The 27,076-nt window shown below is 39.2% G+C and overlaps 1 long non-coding RNA gene across 3 annotated transcripts in view; it reads left to right on the forward strand.

Annotated features, from left to right (window-relative positions):
* The window catches only part of LOC147583486 (uncharacterized), an 813,850-nt gene that overhangs the window by 337,379 nt on the left and 449,395 nt on the right, over positions 1 to 27,076 (forward strand). For all 3 annotated transcript variants that reach the window (XR_015248270.1, XR_015248269.1, XR_015248271.1), the window contains one exon: positions 8,357 to 8,485. This is a non-coding gene — a long non-coding RNA (uncharacterized LOC147583486). The remainder of the gene's footprint in view (positions 1 to 8,356; positions 8,486 to 27,076) is intronic.

Raw genomic sequence — 27,076 nt, forward strand, 5'->3', positions numbered from 1 at the left:
ATTCTGCAGTGAACCCTGGGACTCTGAGGTGCAGTTTGAGACCGTTTGGACAAAGGACTCTATAGATCCATTATGCATGTGGAGGCCTTGTCAGAATCTGAATAATATACTTTAATTAGAGATCCAATTGGCATCCATTTCTGAATTGAGCTCCCCTGGGTGCAGTTGGCAAGGATGGTGGAAAAAGTGGATTCATGAGCTGACTAAGAGGCACTGTGTTCTTACTGAGTACCACCTATGAGTTCATCCACATCCTGGGCAATGTGGGGTGAACAAATAGAGACAAACCAACATCTGTCTTTACAGAACAGAGAGTCAATTTGGAGAGGCACAACATTAACTTAAACTCCAATGAAAGGCTAGATATAATAAAGTTTCAGAATTCAAGGATAGATGGTATGTAGTATTATTAGGCAGATCAGGAAGGACAGATGGGGCAGAATGTATTATTCATTTATTCATTAAGGTTTTCAGTATACATTTATTCCACACCAGTCAATCTGCTTGGTGATAAGGATATAAAGATAAACCTCCATGGTTCTGGTTCCTTCCTCCTTGGTGCTTGCTATCTAGGCATTGGGTGGAGAAGTGCATCAATCAAGTAATTGAAAAAGTAAATGTGACATTTCAACTATGTTGAGGTGGACTTTTTCTGACAGGTGGGAAGGGTGTTCAGAGAAAGCTTCCCTGAGGAAGTGCTCATTAAGATGAATGAAATCAGAAGGATGAGTTGAAATTGAACAAGGGAGTGAGGGAAGGGTGTGGTACAAAATACTTGACTGTGGCTGTCTTTCACCTGAGAAAGCCATAAATCAAAAACCCTGACCTTGATTTCTGGTCTTGTTTTCTACTATCTAAGGATTCATCCACTCCTCTGTGGTTTTTCCTTTGAGAATGACCTCATAGAAAACCAGCTGTCTATGCCTTATTGAAACTCTTTCTCTTGATTTTCTTTCTGTTGCCAATGATCATATTTCATGTCTCCATAGTGCTTTATATTTACAAACCACTTGTGCATACATATTTTCCCATCACCAGAACCATATGCGGTGGATATTACCATTCCCATGTCACAGATGCAGAAGTGAGGCTTCAAATAGTTCATGACTTTCCCAATGTCTCACAGCCAGGAAGTGATACAATATTACTAGAACTTAAACCTTCCATCTCCACGTCATTGGCCTTAATAATACATGGAAGTATCATTGTTACTCCAGTTTCTCCCATAGGTAGACTGAGAACCCTGATCCCTGCCTCTCCTTTTCCACGTATAAGTCATTCACTGGGGCCTTTGATTCTTTCATAACTGCCTTACCTTTTTTTTTGTTTTGTTTTGTTTTTTTTTTTTTTTAGAATTGTGGTAAGTACACTTGAAATGAGTCCTATCCTCTTAATAAGCTTTAAAGTGTATACTACACTATTGTTAAAAATGGCACCATGGTTGTATAAAGATTTATAAAACTTATTTATCTTATATAAATGAAACTTTATAACTGTCAAACAGCAAGTTCCCATTCCTTTCTTCTCCCAGCCCCTGACAACAACCATTCTACTTTCTGTTTCTATGAGTTTGACTGTTTTCTATTCCACATGTGACATCATGAAGTATTTTTCTTTCTGTGACTGACATATTCACTTAGAATAATATCCTCCAGGTTCATTCATGTTGTCACATATGGAAGGATTTCTCTCCTTTTGTTGTTGAAATGTTTATTTATTTTGAGAGAGAGAGAGAACAAGGTCAGGGGAGTAGAGGGAGGGAGGGAGGGAGGGAGGGAGAGAGAGAAAGAGACAGAATCCCAAGCAAGTTTTGCACTGTCAGTGCAGAGCCTGACATGGGGCTCAGTCCCACAAACCCATGAGATCATGACCTGAGCCAAAACCAAGAGTCAGATGCTTAACTGACTGAGTCACCCAGGCACCCCTGGATTTATTTCTTGTTAAAGGCTGAATAGTATTCCATCATATGTATATACCACATTTTCTTTTTTTTTTTAAATTCATCCATTGATCAACATTTATGTTGTTCAGGTATCTTGGATATTATGAATAATGCTGCAAACCATATATTTTATAAGAGGTTAATATCCAAAATGTGTAAGGAACTCCTATAATTCAATAGCAAAAATATCCAAATAATCAGATTGAATAGACGTTTCTGCAAAAAGAGGCATACAAATGGCCAACAGGTATAGGAAAAGATGTTCAGTGTCACTAATCATCAGGGAAGTGCAAATCAAAAGCAAACTTCGTATCTGTTAGGGTTGCTATTATTTAAAAATAAAGATAAATGTTGGTGAGGATGTGGGGAAATTGGAACACATGCATTGTTGGTGGGAATGATGCAGCTGCTATAGAAAATAGTATAGGGATTTTGCAAAAAATTAAAACTAGAACTAGCATATAATCCAGCAATTCTACATCTGGGAATTCACCCAGAAGAATTGAAATCAATATTCAAAGAGATAACCTGCATTCCCATAACTACTTTTTAAAGCAGGCTGGCTTTGGTAGGGAACAGCCAAGAAAGGGCCTTGTTTTGTGCCCAGTTCTGCCTTCAAATGTCTATTGAATTCCTTTCTCTTTTCCCACCTGCTGCGTTAAGCAGATTCCATTAGTTTTCTGGTCACTTTGAGATAATTACCAATATCATTTTCAGAGATGGAGAATTCAAGAATCCAGTCTGTCATCCAATTCAGAGCTGATCTGCTCATTCGAGTTTAGGTTTTCCTTGCATTCCACTGACCAGCAATGGCGAAGGAAATGCAGGCTGTTCTTTGCTCTCCTTTCTCCACTTTACCCCCAACTCAGTCTTCTGCTTCTGGCTCCTCTGGAGTTGAGGATAAGGGAAAGGAAATGTGGTAGGGAAGAGGATTAAAGCTACAAATAATTTTGTTTGCATAATTCCAATATTAATATTAATATATATGTATATATATACACATGTGTGTATATATATCTATATATATGTATGTATATGTGTGTATATACACACATATACTGAATCATCTGGGTGACCTTCCTGTAATTGAATTCAAACACATTCTGTCCAGTTAGAATGATCATTTCATTAGTTTGCCCAGAATATTCCAAGTTTTAGTGCTGAAAGTCCCACAGTTTGCCCAGAATATTCCGAGTTTTAGTGCTGAAAGTCCCACATGTTGGGAAAAACCCTCACTCTTGGAACAATTGGGGTGGTTGGTTACCCTGAAGAGCACCTAGCACATCCTTAAGAGTGCATGTAGGGACCCCTGGGGTTCTACAGATCCCAGTTTAAATTACTCTCACATAGTAAATAGATTCCTGATGTGAAAAACAAGAGAAGTAGCTCCTCTATTTACTAGTAGAAAGACGTTGGGTAAATGACTTAAATGAAGTCAGTAATTTGCAAAGGAATGAATAGATGAATGTGCATATAGAGCTGTGCATTGTGTCTATATTCATGTTCTTCCTAAGGGTAGTAAAGCCAGACACCCATAGGCTTTGGTTATTTTGTTAAATAAGAATGGTTCCTTTCAATTTCACCATTGTTCCAGTAGATGTTTATGTTAAAATATTTAAAGTTTAAAAGAAATTATTAATGTATTCAATTATTCATTGAAATAATGAATATAGGGCATATTAGCATTAGACAATATTCACTTAAGAACAAAAATATTTTATTTAGCCTTCCCATGTTTTATTCAGGAATTTTGATCATTTTTTATTAAGCTTAGAATTGATACAAAAGATACCATGGGTATTAGGAATAAAGAAACAAAATCAGGGGTGCCTGGGTGACTCAGTTAAGCGTCTGACTTTTGCTCAGGTCATGATCTCAAAGTTCATGTGTTCAAGCCCCACGTTGGGCTCTGTGCTAACAGTGCATAGTTTACTTGGGATTCTCTCTCTCTTTCTCTCTCTCTCTCTGCCCCTCCCCCATTGTCTCTCTTTCACTTAAAAACAAGAAAAAAATAAGAAAGAAAATCAATAAATAGGAAGAAGAGAAGCTATGTTGATGTAGTCAACATGCAGAGAAGATGTGGACAATAAATTCAAGACTTTGCTAGTTTATTTTAATGTTCCCAGCATGTGTGGTGAATTATCTCTAGGGATATATGAAAAGAGAATTGACACAAATAAGATGCAGTCAGTTTATTGGGAAGAACATGGGCTTAAGGGTGAAAAGACTTGGATTTTCATCTTGGCTTTGCTAATTACCACCTATGTGACCCCAGGCAATTTATCCTTGTGCCTCTGTTTTCTCAGCTATCTTCCTATTTTATAGTGACTTTGCAAACATTAATATAAATATAAAAAGAATATAAACATATGAATATAAAAAGAATATACAATGATCAGAGACAGTGCATTGACCTCTGGTGACCAAGAATAGGCCCATGGAGGCAAGGGAATCAAAGTGTGTGGCCTGGAAGAAACAATGGTTATGTTAGAGAGATACAACAACTGTGACAACCAGAAGGGAGGTATCAGGCAAGCAAATCCTGACATCCTTCTCTTCCTGCCTTCTGCCATCTTGACAGTGCCTCCCACAAGCCAAACCCAATGGGAAGCAAAAAATAAGGGAGTTACTTGGTGTAGCCATGGATACTAGTCTTCTGAGCATGGAGAAAGATGGAGAAGAGCCAAGAGTAAATCTGGAGGAGCAAAGACCGGGTGTAAGCACTGTAACAGAATCTGTGAGGGGCATCTGGGTGACTCAGTCAGTTGAGAGTCCCACTTTTGATTTTTGGCTCAGGTCATGATCCCAGGGTCATGGCATCAAGCCCCACATTGGACTCTGTACTGAGTATGGAGCCTGCTTAAAATTCTTTCTCTCTCTCCCTCTGCCCTCTCCCTTGTTCACACTCTCTCTAAAACAAAACAAAACAAAACAAAACAAAACAACAAACAAAAGTCTGCCTGTAATAAAACTGCATAGAGGTAGGTAAGAAAACTACCTCTAACTCTGGAAAACTGTATGGCACTTTCTTATAAAGTTAAGAATACATTTATCATATGACCTAGCAGTCTGCTCCTGGATGCTTATCCTAGAGTAATGAAAACTTCTGTTCATACAAACATCTATATGTGAATGTTTATGACAGCTCTATTCATAATCAGTCCAAACTGGAAACTTTCCAAATGTCCTTCAACAGAGAAATGTAAAAACAAACCAGGGCACATCCATACAATGAAATGTCACTCAGCAATAAGAAGGAATGGCCTATTTATGCATACAACATTCTGGATGCATCTCAAAGGCATTATCGTGAGTGAGAGAAGCCAGGCTCAAAAGGTTACATATTATATGACATTCTTGAAAACACAAAATTATAGCAGTGAGGAACTAATCAGTGGGTATCAATTGTTAGGAGTGAAGAAGGGTGTAACTATAAAGGGAAAGCAGAAGGGAATTTTGAAGTGACAGAATGGTTCTGTGCATCAGTTATGATAGTAACACAAACTTATTCATGTGTTAAATGCCATGGAACTATACATAAAAAGGTTTAATTTTATTATATGTAAATTTAAATAAAAAGAACATTTTAAATATATGAGACATATTGTGGACAAAAACATCAAGGATAGATTTATTCTTGTAAACATGTTGAAAACCTGTTTGTCCCAAAGTTGAACTTGAAGACATTCTAGTCCAAACTGATAGAGTTGTAAATGTAGAAATGTCTTAAAATAGGACATTAAGAAGAGAAGTTCTGTGTGGCAGGATGAGAGGTAATAGGCATCAGGATCTAGCCAATAGGCCTGAGGGTCAGCAAGCAATTGATCCAGATGGAACTAGACAGAGTAGCATACAGGAGACTGAGAAAAAAAAAAGAACGAAAATGTTCAGGTATGGAGTCAAAGACAAATCCTGGGTCCAGACCATGGTTTGGCTACATCACAAGGGTTTGAGGCAAGAGACCATCTGGCTTTTGGCAGCTGATTGCCTAGTGGAGAGGTGGGACAAGAATGAAAGAAGAAACAAAATAGCATGTAGAGTTTAAAGGAAGAGGCAGTGCAGTGACACAGCTGGGCTGGACTATGGTTTTGCCACTTCCCTCACTTATGACCTGGGACAGTTCTAACTTCTTGTGTACAGAAACAGATAAGAACATCTGACCCATTTCACTGCTGTGAAAATTAAGTGAAGTCATCTGCAGGAGCCTCAGTAAGTGGCTTGCCCAGATGATAGAAGTACATTAAGCAGAAGGTTTCACGTCATTTCCAGACCAGGGAGCTCATGAACTATGTATTTGTAGAGTAATTTTGTTTTGCTAAGCCTCAGCTTCTAAATCTTTAAAATGGCTATAATAATGTCTATCACCTGAAATTTAAGGGAGAAGGGTCCATTGAGATAAGAACTATGAAAATGCTTTGTGAACTGAGAATTGCTGTTTCAATATACTATTAAGGTCAGTGCAGCCCAGGAGGAAATCTTTTCTTCTTAGCTGCTGTCCTCGAAATACAGAAAGTAATCATCCAGTTCTGGGTTAGCTCCTGAGCTACACGGGACTATATATACAGAGGAGGATCACGAGGGTTCAGCTAGAAGGTGACAAACAACTTTGATCAGGAGGAAGTGGTGATATAGTATCAACATGACCACAAGGACTCACTTTTGTGCGTTGGGTGCAGTTCCTGCAAAGTACCTGGAAGTGATTAACAGCATGGGCTCTGGAGTCAGAACTTGGTGGGGAGACTTGGGCCAGTGGTAAGATATGGCTGTTGTCAGAAATACAAAATACGTAACTGTTACCCTCTTTGCCTGCCCACACCTATGATAGGTTATCCACCCATACTCTTAGTCGTGTGACTCTTCAGTGCTTCCCAGCAGTGTAGACAGATTCTACATTCTTTTTCCATTGAGTTGGTTTTATTCAGTGACTCATTTTGGACAGTGGCAGGTTCGGGGATATGACATGAACATAGCCTCATGCACTGCTGACATGTCATGAGGAGGTCTTGCCCCAGATAGCTACTGCAACTTCAGCATGGGTCATAAATGACCCACATGGAACAGATCTGAACCCAACTTACTGCCTGAACCAGAGTCAACTCAGCCCCCCAGCTGATTCTTTGAGTAAGAAATAAATGATTGTTGTTGGAAGCCTTTGAGATTTTGGGGTCATTTCTTATACAGGATTGTTGTAGCAATAAGTGACTTAATACAACAAGTTCCTTAACTTTAATTATCCTCAGTTTTGTTTTTACAAAATTAAGTTAATTATGCCTAATTGTAATCATTCACTCAGACAGTTATCAGGAATAAATGGGGTGCTACATGTAAAATACTTAGCACAGTACTCAATGCCAAGCAAGAAAATAGTAAACAAAAGTTAATACTTTGAAGATGGAGAGTAGGTTAGGAAGAAATTCTTTAAAAATGTACACCTTGCTGAGTCTCAATTTCCTCATCTGTGAAATTGTATATAAAAATACTTACTCCACCTCTCTTTAAAGGATAGTGTTAGGATACACTGGTGGTGGATGTGAAAGTAGCTTGCTGTCTGTGAAGAGCTCCCCAGGACTTAGGAGTTATTATTCTTCCTAATACAGAGAATCCTTTTACCATAATATTATTTACCATCACCCCTAGAGTTACAGCTATGTAGGAGAGTGGGATGAAAGGCATCAGTGAATGAGAGCATGGACTAATAAACTGTCCCCTCATTACAGTTAGTGTCCATGAGAATATCTCTCTTCACTTAACATACTGCTCTCTACATCCACAGCATTGGTACCTTTGCTGGGTACTCTCAGACATCTGACAACATAGCACATGTATATTCCAATTTGACTGCAGAAGGAAACTGCACGTCTTGGAAAAAGCTGCAGGATTTTGCAAAGATGAAGGGATGATGAAGAATTTCTCTAATCAAATGCAAAATAATTGACAAATGAGGATCTGACAGAGTTAGACCAGTTAATAATTGAAGAAGAGAAAAATCGACAAGGAGGATGACACGATAGGCTTCAAAGGAGAATAATTTGATGATTTGAATATCAAAGGATGCAGGGAAGCCTTTGGGAAAATCGATGAACTCTCAGTGTTTTTTTTGCAAGCATGGTTCCCTTTACATTGGAGGATATCATGGGCATGCAGTTATGTAATTTCTTTGGAAAATGATCTCAAATATTCTTTGTTAATTTTAATAGTTGTCAAATAATTGCAGTATAATTTATATCTTTATTAAATGTAAAATTAACTCCCTTTAATACATTTTAGTTTTATTTTATCAGGATAAAGTCTTAAACTTTGTTGCCCTCATTTTCCAGGAAATATTAGTTCCTATTTTTAGTGGTCTATTCTGCCATTATTTTTTATTTGTGCAATTACGATTTTGTCTACCTATTATTTTCTTCTCCCTTTTAGGTTCAGGGAACCTTTGGAACCACTCCTTATCTGGAGATTTTGGGAACTGAAGCTTCCAGTGGGCCAATGAAAGCAAGAAAATAACGGCACAAGGTCCAGAATCCAGAAGACCGCCCTGGACACTTAGGGGTGAGTTATTTTATGTGACCAGCCAAATGAACTTTTAAAATTCTGGGAAGGTAAGGCAGAGCTGCAAAAACCTATCACAGACTTACTCTCTTTTCATAACTTCTGTGTGACTTCATCCAGGCAACATCACTGTGAGCCTTTCCTCCTCTCTAAAGGGGGAATGGTAATATTTACTCTGAAGGAGATTTATGAGGACTGAATGAGATTATAGATAATAAAGTATGTTGGACAATGTTTTCACAGTAGACACTCAAAGAACTTCACTGTGACTTTGTGAATACAAAAGAACTTCACTGTGATTTTGTGATTTTGTGATACAGCCATGGTGGCTTGTATCCCACTAGGATAATTCCCTTGCTTCTTCATCTCTGACATCCTATGTCTTGAGCATTTGTGTGTACACTCTAGAATTTTCCTCTGATTTTCTTTGTGTCCTGTGCTTGGCCCCACAAAATGTACATTTTGGAGGACAGTATCTTATATCTGTATTTCATTCTTCTATTGGCAGTGTGGAGGAAGAGCTGCTTTAAAATCCCGTTGAGCTCACTAAAGGGATAGCAGGAAGGAGGAACGAGGGTCTGGGGGTGCCTGCTCACACTAGACATAGAAAGAAACTTTGCCTTCTCTACGATTTGTGTTAGCATCCTCTACGTTGGCTTCTTTTCAGCCTTTTACACAAATACTATACCAAATAACACCAGCGTGTCCAGAATAATTTCCAGAACTAGAATCAACTCAGTTATGTTAATTTTGTCATACGTGGAACTAACATGACAATAACTCTGTGAGCTAATTATTTTGTAGATAAGGAAAAAAAAAAGGTTGATAATTCAGTTTGAGGAACTTATGTGAGGTCACACCTATGGCCAGAGTTGGAGGTGAGATTTAAATCCTGCAGGTGACTTCCAAATCCCTTCCTTACATGTAACCACAAAGCTCTACTGCTCAGGGCCAAATGAGGGTACCACAGGAAGCACCTTGAGATTTTTATCCCTAGTAGACTATATATGATCATATTTATCAAAAAAAACCCAAAACCCTTGCATTCCTAATATACGTTTTCACTTTTTGGTTATTTCCCAAGAGAAATGAGGTAGAAAGATTTCCATTTTATTAATGAGTTTATGTGATTTATCCAAGGTTACCTATTTAGCTATCAGTGGAGCCAGGACTGTAACCGAATACCCTGACACTTTTAACTGTACTTTATATTTCTCAGTTCTCTTTTTCAAAGCACTTTTCCGAGTCTCAGGATCTTTGTGTTGTGTTTCTGTGGCTTCCAGCTGGGAGATGGTATACCTTCAGAGCAGATGGATGGAAAGGAGGAACTCTGTCCTATGGAGCTGCATCTCCTCTCCACTCCAGAGAGCCCCATCCATCAGTTTGTCACTGCAGAGACCCAGCCGATGCATGCCCAGGAAGGCAAAGGATATATAAATATAATGGAAATCAGTCAGGGGCCAATTTTCCCCACTGAAAAGGGAATTGCATTTCTCAGGCATGTGGGCAAAGAGAGGTTGATTAAACATAAAGCATTTCCACAAAGGGGTAGCATAAAGGAGAACTCAATCCCCGCATGTTTTGAGAATTCTCCCACACTAAACCCGATTGAGTGCCATCTGTGCTTCTGATAATCTCATCTGACTGCCTATCTTGTTATGGGGTTGCTGATTTGAGCAACTTGAAGGCATTTACATGACCCGTGTTCCATGATCTGATCTGTCACAAGATTCTGAAGTTTCCAGAATAGGATGTAAATTGTGAAGTCATCCAAGAAGTAGCAGAGTGGTTCATCCTGTACTTGGTAATGTCACTGGATTTTGACAGAGTTCAGTAGTTTCTTTTAAACATAGCACCATTGGGGGGGGCACCTGGGTGGCTCAGTCGGTTAAGCGTCTGACTTCAGCTCAGGTCATGATCTCATGGTTTGTGAGTTCGAGCCCTGCGTTGGGCTTTGTGCTGACAGCTCGGAGCCTGGAGCCTGCTTCTGATTCTGTGTCTCTTTCTCTCTTTGCCCCTTCCCCATTTGTGCTCTGTCTCTCTCTCTCTCTCCATCTATCAAAAATAAATAAATGTAAAAAAAAATTTAAACATAGCACCTTGAGTACTGAATGCTGCTTTACCTCATTAACAGAGTAGTTTTTGTGATTGACAAACACAGGGTAGAGGGAAATCAATAAATTAGTACTTGATGTTCAGGTAGAGGTAAATCAGTAAATTAGTACTTGACGTTCATATAACTGACTTATTCACCACTCAACACATGGGAAATCTAGAGGGTGAACACAGTGAGAGACAATTGAAAGTCATTCTGTAAAAAAGGCAAACAAGGCTAGAGAGTTAATTGTCTGGCCAAGGGTTATATGGAACACAGGGTGGCAGTGTTATGATTTGAATGCAGTCCTTCAGTTCCCAAATTCGGCATTCTTTTTATCATCGTATCATGCTACCTCTCGTTCTTCTCATACTTCTTCTCATATTTATTTTTATCACTACTATCTTATGATTCTTTTTATATTTGTTTTTATCACATGCTCCTTTTGTACTGGCATTTTTTGATTGCTTTTATGTTTTTACATTAAATGTCACCATTGCAATTATTTTTCCAAGTCTCTCTGGACCCTATTACCCAACACTTTCCGGTATAGTGCTAAATATATGACCATGCCACACAGGTGTATTTGTATTGATGGATTTGTTGGTTAAGTGGTCCCTTTATTACTATTATCCCTATTTGGCTCTCTGAAATTACCACACACATTTATTCAGCTAATAATTTAATAAACAATAGTTGAGTGCCTATGAGATTAATCATGTGTCTTCTTTTTTTTAATTCTTTTTTTTAATGTTTATTCATTTTTGAGAGACAGAGCATGAGTGTGGGAGGGGCAGACAGAGGAGGAGACACAGAATGGGAAGAAAGCTCCAGGCTCTGAGTTATCAGCACAGAGCCCGATGCGGGGCTCAAACTCTCAGACCATGAGACCATGACCTGAGCTGAAGTCGGACACTTAACCGACTGAGCCACCCAGGTGCCCCTTATCTTACATCTTCTGATAAAGCACAGAGAGTAGAGAAAATAACTCATGGCCCAGGGCCGAAAGTGTAAGTTTAGGTGAAAGAAAAGCATACATAACAACTAGAAAAGCATACACAACAAATGTGTCCATTGCTTTTGCTCCATTCCCAAGTTTCTGGATCTCCAAAGACCAGACAGCCACAAATGAAAACATATGAAATTTATATTTTGACCTTATGTTAGTCAGCGTTTTCCATAAAAATAGAAGTAACAGGATGTGTGTGTGTATGTACATTCATATATGTATGTGCACACACACACATGCAGATTGATTGATTGATTGATTTTAAGGAATTGTCTCATGTGCTTCTGAAGACTCCATGAATCCACAATCTACCAGATGGCTTGGGAGACTGGGGACTCAGGGAAGAGTTGCATTTCATTGGACAAAGCAGTCTGTTGGAAGAATTCCTTCTTGCTCAGGGGACCTCAGTCTTTTTTCTCTTAGCTTTTTCTTCTCTTTGAACTGATTGATTGAAGTCCACCTACATTATGGAGGGCAATTTGCTTTACTCACATTCCATCAATTTAAATGTTTATCTTATCCATAAAACATCCTCACAGAAACTTCTGGAATAACATTTAACCAAAAATTTGGATATCATGGTTCAGACAACTTGACCTGTAAGATTAACCATCACAGACATCTTTTAACCACACAGACTCTCTTGCAGGGTATATATTGGAATCACCAGGAAGAAAAAGTAGCTCTTTATTCTTCCCTCACTCCTGCCACCAGTACCCCTGCCATACCAAGAAAAAGAAACAACATGAACATATACCACCATGAGAATGAGTTGATCTGTTAGGAATTTAATGTTAATTTATTAGTTTTTTGAGAGAGAGAGAGAGACGGAGAGAGAGAGAGAGAGAATGAACAGGGGAGGAGTAGAGAGAGAGGGAGACACAGAATCTGGAGCAGGCTCCAGCTATGAGCTGTCAGCACAGAGCCTGATGCGGGGCTTGAAACCACAAACTGTGAGATCATGAGCTGAAGTCAGACGCTTAATTAACTGAGCCACTCAGGTGCCCCATCACTTATGAGTTTAAATGCTGAAATGCAATTCACTGGTTTAAAGTAGATGACATGGAATGTGATTTATTCAAGTTTTAATATGGATACATCTGAAAAATAGAATAGTGAGCCAAGGTGCGTGTGTGTGTGTGTATGTACAACTTGCTTAGAGAATATATTTTAAAACACAAAAAATTTATAGATAACAATAAAAAACACACGTCAATGTAAACTTCAAACTCTGGAGAGTAAATATGTCTTGGAAAGAAGATAGGTGAATGTGTGGTACAGGTGGGGTCCTTAGAGAACATCAGCCACATCTCTGATGTTCCCTTTTATTTCTACTAGATCTGATACAAGGTAAAATATTAAGATTTGACAAAGTTTGATAGTGGATGTAAGAGTGTAGTTTTATTATTTGTATACATTTTTATATGCTTGAAATATTTGGTAGTAAAATTGTTAAAATGTTTCCTTTTTTCTCTCAAGAGTCCTTGGCAAATATAAGATGCCTAACCCACCCTCTTTGCCACTGCTTTATTTACCAAGGCCTCAGACCCACACAAGAGTTACAGTGTCTGTTCAGAGTGGGGTGAGAAGGAGAGGTAGAGCCCTTCTTCAGAGGAAAATTCCATCAGGCCTCTGTGTACTAATCTATTCCTGTGGCTGGGCCCAGACTATTTAGTGCTCAACAGTCAATCTTGAACATTCCAACAGGGACACACTATGTAAATGTTCTGAAGAGAAAACTAGGAATACATAAGCAGTTAACCCATGTCTCTTCATTCTGAGCCTTCTCAAGTCCCGGATTAAAAGGCTATAGTGTATCAAGAAAGAAGCTCTATTTAATTTTACTAACCAGATGATTATATCAGTAATTTTCTATGTTAAATTACTAACACAACCCAACAAATCCAGGGTATACGATATCAGCCCTAATTCAGTTAGTCATAATTCCATGCATGTAGAATATCAGTATTTACATAGTTTTCAGAAGATCAGAGATGTACCACCATCTTTTTCTTTTTTGGGCAATTATGCTCATCTCTCTTACAATGATGAATTTTGAATTAATCTGTCATAAAATAAATTTAAAAAGAAAACACTTTAAAGTGAAAAGATTAAGAATGGATATTTTTGGAGTCTAATCTGCAAATTTCTATTTGTTTTTTTTTAAGTTTATTTATTTTGAGAGAGAGTAAGAGAGCACGTGAACACAGTGTTTGTGGAGGAGAGGCAGAAAGAGGGAGAGAGAGATTCCCAGGCAGGCTCCAGGCTGTCAGCCCAGAGCCCAACATAGGTGAGATCATGATCTGAGCCAAAATCAAGAGTCAGATGCTTAACTGACTGAACCGCTCAGGTTCTCCAGGCAAATTTCAATTTTTTATTCATAAAACAAAAATATTTGCATGCTTTTAAGATGGAAATGAAAAGGCCTGTTTCAGATGAAACCAACTAATACTGAGGTAAAGTTCTAATAGAAGGCACTCAGATCACTTGGGTACAGTCCTTTAGCCACATAGGGTAGAAGGCAGAGTATCTATAGGAGCCCTGCAGGTTACCACTGGCCTATTTGGGGGACAATTAGCTGTTTCCTCTACTGGAAATAAAGGAAATAAAATTTAAAAAAATTTTAGGGGTGCCTGGGGAGGAGTAAGTTGGTTAAGTGTCCAAATCTTGGTTTCAGCTCATGTCATGATATCATGGTTTGTGAATTTGAGCCCTGCTCTGGGCTCTCTTCTGACAGTGTGGAGCCTTCTTGGGATTCTCTCTCTCTCTCCCTCTCTCAAAATAAATAAGTAAACATTAAAAAAATTTTTTAACGATTTTTTAAAAAGTTTATTTATTTTGAGAGAGAGAGAGAGAGAGAGAGAGAGAGAGAGAGAGCATGCAACAGCAGGAATGGGGCAAAGAGAGAGGTAGAGAGAGAGAATCCCAAGCAGGCTTTATGCTGTCAGTGCAGAGCCCAGTGGAGGGCTTGATCCCAGGTACCGTGAGATCATGACCTGAGCCAAAATCAAGGATTAGATGCTTAACTGACTGAGCCACCCATGTGCTCCTAAAGAAGGTTGATTTTAATCATGCTAATTGTGTATGTGCTTGGGGGCCATTGATGAGTAAAGGAATATTAACTTCTTATAATAATATGAATAACCATCTGCTATTCATTTATTTAAAAAATACTTATTGAGCACTTACTATATGCAAAGACTCTTAGGTATTAGTGATAAAGATGATAAATAGAAACAGAATTTTCCCTGTCCTGAGAGAGCTTGGGTAGTCACAAAACAAATATAAGTTAGATGTCTCAAAAGTGCCATGAAGGAGGGATACTTGAGTGGCTCATCCGAGTAAACGTCTGACTCCTGATTTCAGCTCAGGTCATGATCTCCAGGTTGGTGAGATCAAGCCCTGCTTTAGGCTGTGCACTGAGAGCGTGGAGCCTGCTTGGGATTCTCTCTCCTCCTCTCTCTCTGTGGTTCACATACACACGCTCTTTCTTAAAATAAATAAACTTTAAAAAACAAGTTCTGTGAAGCAGAGGGACTTTGGAAACTGTCATCAAGGAAATTTACCAGGGAGATCAGTGAGGGTTTTTCTGAGGAAGTGATGTATGAACTATAGCTTCAAGTTTTAGGAGAATGGAAGACCAGCATGACAAGAGCATCTACTTAGTTAACATATTTATTGAGCATCTGTTATATGCTGGGTTTTTTTTTTTTTCTGATTGTGTGGGATACATGAACAAGACATACTAAGATTACAGTCCTTGAGGAGCTAATATATTTGAGAAAGGGAGAGTCAGTGAATAATAAACGTAATAATGAAATTATATAGTACATTAGAAAGTGATAAGGGAAACAGATGGTGAGGGGTAACGAGAATCATGAGTATCTCCAGGTGGGAGCAACTCCTGCTTTTGAAGGTACTGATAAAGGAGAGCCTCATTATGAAGGTGATAGTCTGAAGGGTGAGGGGAGAACTCCACAGATACCCAGTGAAAAAGTGTTTCAGGAAGAGAGGACAGCCAGTTTAAAAGATGGGAGTGTGCTTGTCATGTTCAGGAAAGGTTGCAGGCTGTTATGGTTGGAGCAGAGTGGACCAGGTGGAGAGTTAGTAGGAAATAAGCTAGAAAGATCTGGGTGGTGGTTAGATTACAGAGGGCCTTCCGGTCATTGTTGGGCTTTGGCTTTTGCTCGGAGTGAAATGGCTACTGAAGGGTTTTCAGCAATCAGGACATGATCTGACTTGCTGTTTAAACAGGGTTTATCTTCCTACTCTACTGGAAATAAAGGTTTGGGAGCCAAGGGTGGAAGCCAAGGTCATGAGGAAGCTATTGCAGTAATGCCAACAATAGACGGCTATGGCATAGGCCAGTGGAAGGCAGTGCAGTTAGTGAGAAGTGGTCATTCTTCACTTGTACTCTGAAGGTGAGGCAATAGGGTTAACTGATGGATATGGATGGTGGGTATAGACAGACAGTTCTGCAAGATATCCAGAAGTTTGGATTTGCATCAACTTATGTGAGACAAAGTCCAGGGAGAGCAAGATAGAGAAGGAGGGGACTAGGAGTTCGTTGCTGGACATGCTGATAAGATTTGCATTTTATATCCAAGTGGAGATTTCAAGTAGGGAGTGGGGAGGGAACAACTAAAGACCATGAACATGGACAAATCTTTCAAGAAGTTTCATTGCAAAGGAGAGTACAGAAATGGAGCTGAGGCTCACAGGAGGAGCTAGAAGAAGAGGAGAAGAAATTTCATTTTCTTGTAATTTGGAGAAAATATCAGATTTTGTGTAAAGATGGGAAGGAGAATGGTGAGTAATGGTACTAGCAGCCAGGGGAAGGCCAGGCATTGGGCCCTCATTGGATCTTCCAAGGAATGAGGTTTTTGATTGTGGCATTGAAAAACTATTGAGATTTTGAGTGGAATGGTGTGACAAGGTAGAATTTATATTTTGAATGGACACCTCTGGCTAGGAAGCCAAAACGGGTTGGAAGCTAGTCAAAGTAGTTGCAGGCAGACTACTTGATTTGTACTAGCAATGTGCTAGACATGCCATCTATCTTAACTAATTTGGTCCTCACAACATAACTTTGTGGTAGGTGACATTCTTACACACCTTTTACAGGTGAGAGCAACAAGTACCACTATCCTGGTCTTTCTGCTATGAGCTGTTGGTCAGACTCATATACTTTTTGAGTTGGAGGGACTTTTAGAAGTCCCTGCCTAGCCTAGCCCCTCAAGTAAACTAAATTTGAGGTATTGAGAAGCAGTAGCTTGCAAATGGAATTATAGTTTAAATGCACTAGGGGGAGGTTGCTATTTAAAGTCCTCTTCTGGGAAATCCTTTGTAAAGTCGAGAATCCTTTTGTAAAGCAAATAATCCACTTTCCAATTTAGCTGTGGAGAAAATGCTGTTCTTCAAACATCAGCTAAATCTATAAAACTAAAAAGTGCCAGAGAGTGTTCTTATTATTCAGGGAGAGGAGCTGTGACAAGGTGGCATGGAGAGATGGGAGAAGAGAAGGGTGCCTGGGGACTAGAAGAGTAGAGTCCTTGGTTTTGTGTGTTGGAGGGTACACCAGGTTCTAGACAGACTCGATGTTATAGTTCAAATATTTCCAATCACGTCAGCACTCAGGGGTCCTAGAATACATGTAATGAATCTGTGAGTCATTGCAGAGGGCATAATTCTACTGTCCGCCCAGTATTCATTTCTCCATCCCAGAACAATTGCTCTCTAGCCCGTCCCCACCAGGTGATTCTGATGGAACTGCCAGTCATAAGGCTTCACCTGCCCCCTGGTCCTTGAATTGGGCACATGAGTAGGTCTAGCTAGTCAGAGCCTCCCTAGACTTTTACCTGAGCTATTTTCCTCTGGATTATGAGCAGATAGCCATCCCAGGGAAGGGGACTTTGAGGATAAATCCATACAGTGAAGAGAAAAGTGGAGCCAGAAATGGATAATAATTAAAGCAGAGTCCTGGTGACATTGCCTAAAGATCTAGACCAGTCATACCTGAATCCAGTAGGATCATCTCCTTGGAATATTTCAGGTACATTAAACAATGAATTCCCTCTGTTGTTCTATGCCTTAGGTTCTCACCTCTAAAATGGAGATACTAATACTACCTACCTCATAGCATGTGGCAAGGATTATATTAAATAATGTGTGTAACACACTTTAGGTAATGCCTGGCACATACCAGTTAACTATTGCTACATAATAAACTACCCCAAAGTTAGTGACTTAAAACAACCATCAATTGAACTTATGATTCTATGGGTTGGCCTTTTTTCTGGGTTCTGCTGGGTGGTTATTCTTGTCTCAGATCTGCTCACTCATGCATCTGTGGTAAGTTTCTGAGATGGCTTAGTTTGTCTCTGCATGGTCCCACATCCTCCAGCAAGCCCTCCCACATCCTTTCTCTCATGGTGCTTAGACCAAGGAAGTCATGAGGCCAACCCCCATCTGTGAAATGGAGAAGTGGACTACCTTTTCATATGAAAATCTGTCACATTGCAAAGAGTTTAAATAGAGGGAGAGCTAGGAGTGATTATGGTCACTTTTTCAATCTACAGTATTTAATAAATCTCACTATGTGTTGCTATTATTATTATTATTATTATTATTATTATTATTGCCTACACTAGTTTAACTTTCTTCTTGTCACTCGCTACAGACATGCTCATCCCTGCTGATAGATGTTTAAAAAGATTATCAGTAAAAGCTCAGCAATCACCTGTCTTTCTTGAACTTCTTTTTTTTTAATGTTTATTTATTTATTTTTGAGAGAGAGTTTGGTTTTCTCATTGAGACACAAATATAGTTTACCTCTAGAAATATACAGTTTGCCTTCTGAAAATGCTCCAAATGACACTGTTTGTCATTACCAGAGTACTGCAAAAGGGAGGGACTATAATTCCTCATGTTGTAAATAAATAATACTTCATCTGTTCAGCAAACCTTGGAAATTACTAGGCTTTAATGATCTAGTTTACGCAATCCATCATTTGTTTGTGAGTTTTTCCTCAGTGGTTTTCATTTTGTAATTATTAATATTTCTTCGTGGTTGGTTCATCTTTAATTGCCTTATATTTGAGGGAGAAAATATTGAGATCACTCAGTTGTTCTTATGAGGCCATAATATTTGTTCTTTTCAGAAATAAAAACATTGTAGACTTTCATGCTTATTAATTTTTGATTGTAGAGAATATAATATTATTCAAGATGTATAGTGAATACATTTAAATTTATTACTTAAACAAATTCCAAAAGTATTAATGCAAATTTGATGATTTTCATTATTATGTCACTAGCATACCGCTACATTTCACTTTCTTTGGTTTCTAAATCCAGCTGAGGATTAGTATAAGCTTTTCCCTTTGTTGTTGTAAAGGCAAGCAATGTAGAAAGGATGTGGATTTTTTTGGTGTTGTTGTTTGATAGGTAGTGGTTTTATTGCAGAGTTAGAGGGATCTATAGTAGCTTGTGAAATCAGTATGTCAAAAGAAAATATAAGCATTGCATTTTCCCACTGTAACCAGGAGGGAATAAACTCATTGCCAGCCAATGGTAAAAATGTGCTACTGTGTGCTTTATAAGTTATGGCACCATTATCATTCATAATGAGCAAAAACATGCATTTATGTTTTTATCAGATGTTACCTTTGTTTATATTAGATTGAATATCAGTGTTAGTAATTCATAATTGAGCACCACCTCTGCACATTGGCCTATTAACTAGCTAGACACTAGGTAACAAATTATTCAAAAAATTCAGTGGCTTATAGAATAATAATTGACTATTTTATACAACATATGTAGATCAGGTGTTTTGGAGCAGCATGACTGTGCAGTTCTGGCTTGAATATATCATGAGATTACATTCAGACATTAGCCAGGATTGCAGTCATTTGAAAGTTTGATGGGGACTGGAGGATACAGTTCTAGTTTGGCTCATTCATGTAACTGATAAGTTGATGCTTGCTCTTGCTGAGAGACCTTTGTTCCTCTCCATGTGGGACTTTCTATAGGGCAACTTGAGTGCCCTCTTGACATGGTGGCTAGCTTTCCAGAGTAAGAAATCCAAAAGACCAAGGCAGAGGCCACAACACTTGACCTCCATGACTTAATCTCCATAGCAAAATATTACCACTTCTGTGTTCTGTTGGTCACTCAAGCCTCGCCTGGTTCACTATGCAAAAAGAGTGCAAAAAAGTGTAGAAACCAGAAAGAAGTGGTCGTTGGTTGACATCTTGGAGGCTGGCCACCACAAACTGTTACCAAGTGACAATAGAATATCTACTAGGCCAGCTTTCTCAACCATCAAATACTGGGTACACTTTTATGATGTATGTGCTAGGTATGTCCTGCCCCATGCATAACCGGGAAGCCAGTGACTTATATCTTCAGGGTCTCTGTATGCCTGTAATTGTCTGAGTCCTTTACTATAATAATGACCCTGTGTCTTATCCAGAAGAATACAGGCATTTTCTGGAGCTCTTCCCATAGTAATGGTATCTTTCTCACAATATTTTTAGGGTCAAATTATCTTCCCAGAATCTTTATAGATTAATTTTCAAGAAATTATATTCACACACAATTTTACGTATAGTTTTAGTAGATTTAGGAACATCCTCCCCCCTCAAGCAAATTAATACTCAGATTGAGTTAAGAATTTTTTTTTCAGAAGAGGTTGAAAGATTCCTTGTTCTTCCTATCTCATATTCTCTCAAGTAGCTCATTTTCTAACTCCACCCCCTGCTACTTTTTGCTTTCAGCTTGCACACATTTTTCTGTCTTATCTCTTCCTTCTCTTCAGCTTCTTAATTTATAGATTGACTTAGCCTTTCTTGTAAAGGACTTTCTTACCTCAGCCTCCCTAAGTCTTGTTTTTCCTGCCCCTTCTGTAATGATTCTGTCACAAATCCAAATAACAGTCTGGCCCTAATGTTCTTTCCTGGAGAGTGGGAGGTGTTGCAGGAGCAGTGGGGGAGAGGAAGAAGAGCTGGGGGGTGAATATAGCATTTTTTGTCCTCTGGTGGAGAGGGAGGTCTAAAACCTTTGATACTTTAGTATTTTGGCCTCTTCACATTTAACATTTAGCAGCAGTTGATCTGACAGGAAAATACTCAAAGTAGTCCATTTGGAGAGTCGTGCCTCTATGAGTCCCCTAAAGAGTAACCATGTCGCATGAGTGAATGTAGTCTGGATTTTCCTAGTTATCCTGATAAGCTGTCATTCCATGTGTTCCTTGATATATTCTTTTCATAGCAATTTCTGTCCTAGTCAAAATAGGACAGTAAATAAACAACAACAATCGAACATTGACTCTTGGTATGCATTTAAGTCTCCACTAATCAAGGAACTCTGGGAAAGGTAGCACACCACCTTTCCCAGTTGTATAATACATACCAAAGCCTGGGTTAGCCAGTTAATTGCATTTTGAGGTTAACTTGAGATGGTCTTTTATCTTTTCATACCCTTGTACTTCAAGGTTAAGAAGGTTGGCAGTGTTGGAAAAGCACTGGGATAGGCAGAATTCTAAGATGGCTCTGAAGATCCTGGCCCTTAGGTAATCCCCAAGCTGTGACTCTGATATATGCCATGCCATCTTTATGTTATTTATGTGACACAGATGGCTTTACAAAAAGGAACATTATCCTGGACTGACGACCTAGTTAGGTGGGCCCTTAAAACGGCCTAGACTCTTCCAGGGATAGAGATTTGAAATCCAAAAGGATTTCATGTAGGGAGAGTCTCCATTGCTGGCTTTGAAGATAAAGGGAGCTACATGGCACGGTATCAGAGTACCCCGAGGAGCTGTGAGTGTCCTCTGGTTGGCAGTCAGCAAGGAGATGGAGACCTTAGTCTTAAAATGCAAAGAAATGAATTCTGCCACAGCCATCTGAACTTGGAGAGGACCTTGAGCTCTGTATGAAAATACAGGTACCCAACCCCTTGATTTCAGTGCATGAGTATGTGAGCTGAGAACCCATCCATGCCATACTCCAACTTTATGACTTACAGAATGATGAGATAATGAAAGACTATTGCTTTAAGCCACTGAGTTTGTTGTGACTTTTTATGCAGCAAATAAATGAATACAAACCATAATCTCTTTTATTCTGGTATCTTGGGGAGGTGAGACTGCAAAAGGAGAGGCATTGTGTGTGGTATTGAAGAGCTCCAGCGGTAGAATCTGAGATCTAGCTTTGTGACCCAGTTCTACCCAGTTCTAAGCTATGTGACTTTTACCAAATGTCTCTTCCCTCAGCCTCATTTTGCCCACCTGCAAAAAGAAAACAATTAGTCTATCATGGAATTGTTGAGAGACTTACATGAGGAAACAGACTTAAAAAACTAAAATGATAGCTGACTCATGTAAGGGGTACATATACATTAGCTATTATTACCCTGAGAAAAAACCATTGGTTTTGAGAGCTGGAGAATAGGAATGATTATTAAACCACCAAGAATCATGCACTTTTGGCAATTTAACAATATATTTTCATGTTTTATCCCATTTAGTTATTACTACCCTGTGAAAAAGATATTAACACCATTTCTTTCAAACTTTTTATCTTATATTTTAGACTTATAAGAAGTTGTAAAACTAGTACAAAGAGGTCCTATGTAGCCTTAACCCAATTTATAATGACATCTTACATAACTACATACATTATCAAAACCAGGAAACTGACATTGGTACAATACTGTTAACTAGACTACAGACGTTATTCAAATGTCGCCATTAATAACTTCATTTTGCAGGGCACCTGGGTGGCTCATTAGGTTAAGCATCTGACTCTTGATTTTGGCTCAGGTCATAATCTCATAGTTTGGTGAGTTTGAACCCCACATTGATTTCTGCACTGACCCTGCAGAACCTGCTTGAGATTCTCTCTCTCTCTCTCTCTCTCTCTCTCTCTCTCTCTCTAACTGTCCTCTGCTCATGCTCTCTCTTACTCAAAATAAACAAATAAACTTAAAAAGTTATTTAAAAAAATAACTTTAAATAACTTTATTTTGTAGTGAGAAAAATGAGGTTTATTTCAATTGCTGATTTCAAGATTCCCTTCAAAGTTGTGGTCATATTATATGAACTTTCATAGAAATCATTTGTCTCTATTGCCTGTTTGCACTCAGTGGTAGATTAGGAAAGAAAATGTAGCATTTACTTGACCATACCAACTGATTAAGTTTCAACTGTGCTTTTAATTGCGAAGTCTTGCTTTTGATTAGAAACTTTTACTTTTCTGCCAAGGAAGAAAGACGACTTTCCAGATTTTGATTGTTTGAAGGCCAGTTGACACAATCATAACCCCTACAGATGGATGCCCAAAAATTGTGCCCCTGATAGCAACTCCCAATGGCCTCAAAGATCCAAAGTAACCTAGAAGTAAGTAGCCCCTCAAATGCCTGTGGGAGTTTTCAAGGGTTCGGGGAATTCTTTGCAGGGATTATAATCCCTTGCCCTTGTTTGCCTCAGGAATTCTATTCCCACACGCATTTGTGTGTGTGTGTGTGTGTGTGTGTGTGTGTGTGTGTGTGTGTGTGTGTGTGCGCGCGCTTTTCTGTGTAATTCAATATAAAACTCATTGGATTCCAGGAAAACTATAGTAGCCTGAAGTTTTTTGAGAGGTTTTGTAAGTGTTAGAGGAACAGAGGAGAGGGTGACATTGCACACTTGCACGTGAAACAATTTTAACCTTGGATATTAGAATTTCTCCTTCCTAAAATTCTTTAGAGCCAACTTTGTGCCAGTGGCTCTCTTGGCTCATGTCTCTATGCCCAGTATCAGCACTACCTTCCCTATTTCCTCGTTTTCTCATTCATCTCTCCTGCCCTTGGGAGAAAAATCAACTCTTTCCCTTTTCTTTTGCCCTTTTCAGGTATCCTGGTCCTAAATCCTTAGGCTTTCACCACCTACTTAAGTCCTTATAAGTCACTTCTCCGATGATTTTAATTCTCTCTCCAATAGTGGTACCAGGTGTTAAGATGAAATGCCACTTTGCTATTAATCACTGTTAATTTTATTAAACATTAATTATTCATTTAACCTTTCAACACCTTTCCTCATTCTCTGAGTTCTCTAAAGCTCCTGGAGTTTCTTCATTACCTTTCCATTTCTCCTAGTTTTCTTACCAGAATATTTAGATCAGGGTTACTGTGGATGCTGTATCTTCTTTTAATGAATAAATCAGTTCTTGTTGCATCTTTGGTTAAGATTTCTGCTTATATCCAAAAGCTACTTCTACTTCACCTTCTAAGATAGAACATAAACTTGACACTCGCTATCACAAACGCTGCAAACCCAGTTTGGATCCACAAAGTTAAAGGGAACATCACTAAAAAATTGACAAAGAAAGATTTATTTTAGGATCTCATCAACTTGCATTTCAGATGTCAGTTCACCCTCCCAGTCTTGTCATCCCTTCTCCCTCTTGACCCAACTAAGCCTCCAATACTTCATGTAGTGGTGTGCACAGAGTGGGAACTCAACAAATATTTGTTAAATGTATTAATGGAAGAAAGTGTACATTGTAGCAAATAGGCTGAATTGATAACCTTTCGAGGGGCCACAAAATAAACATTTTTCTATCCTCCGTAGCTCCCATATTGACTCCTGTGTGGTGTAAGTAACTGATCAACTGGTCTCTTGGAAAGCAAGGTTGTAATATGAACTGGATATTTGTAACATTTATTATTATGTCAGGGAGTAATGAGTTAAATGGCTCACAAAAAATACAGCATCACTTAATACCATTTGTATCATGATGCTGTCTGGAGAGTACTTTACCTATCCTTTTTATTCCAACCACAAATTTTGAGAAACCACTTTCTTTCCTTCTGCTCTTAAAATGCTTGTGAGCTAAATCTCTCACATCGCCAAGAGTGGGTGGTGCACGTATGCTAGCCGTGCCTCATGTCACTTTTTATCATCACACTGTCATCAGGTATGATGATGAGCTGAGGCTGGAGTGGACATAGCTTCACCTCTGATGTCGACTGAAGTGACAAGCAGTCTAAAGTGATTAGTGTTTGAGTACTGAAGATTTTTCTATATCAGAAGGGGTAAAAAAAGGAATGTAACTTTAAGGCCATCTCTGGGGAAAGAAACTGGATATACTCAGGGCTAGATAGGTTGGCTGCCCCTCTGTGTGGTGGGAGAGCTAGTGTGACAATTCTAGAAACCCCAGTCTTAAGTGTTTCCCACATATTGTCACCTAAACATTTCAATATCTCTGGGTGGGAGTGGTTGGAGTGATTAGTAGGTGGTCTGTAAGATGTGGTTTCCCTCTTTTACTGCCTTTCCATGTCTAAGGCATTCATTAGTCATTCATTCCTCATCCAGGTATCATTTATCCAGTAACCATTGCTGTACTGTTCTGTACCAAGCACAGAGCTAGGCACTGGCTCTACAGCCCTGAAAAGCATGGAGTCCTGTCCTCTTGCTGTTTATATGTTAAACTAGAAGATTCAGAGGTGGTTAGTCATAAAGCAGGATGGTAAGTGCAGGGACAGGACTTATGCTCAGTAAATTAATGGACACATGGAAAAAGCATGTGACACAGTTTGTGGGAGACTCCTGGGGTTGTTGAGTTTTTGTTTGTCTGTTTACTTATTTATTTTAATGTTTATTTTTAAGAGAGAGAGACAGAGACAGAGTGCGAGCAGGACAGGGGCAGAGAGCGAGGGAGACACATGTTCCAGGCTCTGAGCTGTCAGCACAGCCTGACATGGGGCTCGAACCCATGAATTGGGAGATCATGACCTGAGCTGAAGTTGGATGCCTAACTGACTGAGCCACCCGGTTGCCACTGTGATTGTTGAGGTTTAGAAGACAAGGAGTCAAGCAGGAGAATTGGAAGAGGTTGGTGGGAGGAATGGAAGAAGGGAGAGAATGTCTTCCAGGTGGAGGGCACAATGTGAGCAAAGGCCCACAGAAGAGGAACATCATGGTATGCACAGAGTTTTAAGCAATGTGGAGCTGCTCTATGAGGCAGAGAGTGGTAAGAGATGAGACTAGAGAAAATGGTGGGGTTAGGCCATGGAGGGCCTTGTAGGTTATGCTTAGAGGTTCAGATTTTGTCTTATAGGCTGTGTGGAGCCATTGAAATGGCCTTCAGGGATCTTCCCTTAACATACATATCAGATGGAAACAGGTTTCTTTTGTCTTGACCTACCTGGCTCACTCCAACCTCAATGGTCTCCTCTGTGGTGCTGGAGATTTTTCATTGGTTGAAGGAACTGACATTGTCTGTTGCTCAAAGATTTCAGTCTTGCCTTGTTACAGTCCTTAGAGAACAGGCTTGTGGGCTTGCTGCTTCTCTTCTTATTTCACATTCACTTCTCGTTGATAATCTGCTTGACTTCTGTGGCACCTATAGGGCACCTGTAGGCGGAGTTTGACGGGCTCTGAGTTCCAGCTATTGTTCTAGGAAAACAAGAGACTCCTCTTCCTCATCTCCCAAAGTTGTTCCCAGCATTGTTTTTGTTAATTAACACATGCCAAAGATTCCAGCCTCCATCTTCTAGCCTCTTCCATGAAAAAGCCCAGGAAGCTTTAACTTCATCCTAGTAGTAATGCATGAAACCCTATAGCTTATACCAATTTTCTCTGCCAACATTGTTGGGAACAAAATTCAATATTTGAAAAATCATTTTGCATGCATGCCTTCATATTTTCAGCACTATTGTGAATCCTGTTTCTAAGTGTGAAGTATGTCATGAAGTTTATGTTTCTTACTTAATAGGTGTAACATTATGGGGGAGTAAAAGAAAAATAAGACCTGAGAGCAAGTTATCTTTGTCTCTGGATGGCATCTCAATGCTATTCACGCTGAAAAATGAAATGAACCCATGCTTATTGAGCACCCTTGATATGCCAGGCATTGTGCTAGGTATTTTCATATATTTCATCTTATATAATCCTTACCCAATCATACTGTAATGAAGATTTCATTATTTCTCATTTTTATGCATAATGTGACTGAACCTGAATCCATTTGTCTGAGGTACAGCAGAGCCAATCTCTGACACATCAGGTATACAACAAGGGAAGTGTTGATTCAAGAAGCAGCCAGATGAAGAGACAGGAGCACGAGCTTCAAATCCCCCACCCTCAAAGGGGACAAACCAATTTTTTTAGAATCATAGGGGTTGAGATGACATACATATTGATGAAAAAGGTCAGGGGACCTTATGACTATTCATAAGGAATGATGGAGCATGTACATTGAGCATATGTTCATGTATGTATGTATGTATGAAACATACATCCTATGTTTACTCTAAGGTGGAGGCAACATAAGAATGAGGCAAAACTTTATCTAGGACAAGGAGAGGAGGCTGTGGGCATGCTCCAAGAGCTGGTATAGACTGGATAGGGTCTTGGGCTTGTTATCTCAGGCCAGGAATATAGGGCCTTGCTTTCTCTGAGGCTGGAACCATTTCCCTTAACCTTGAGTCCAGGATTCTGCAG

Source organism: Puma concolor, chromosome A2 (genome assembly GCF_028749965.1).
Source record: "Puma concolor isolate L17-30 chromosome A2, mPumCon1.1.hap2, whole genome shotgun sequence".
NCBI lineage: Eukaryota > Metazoa > Chordata > Mammalia > Carnivora > Felidae > Puma > Puma concolor.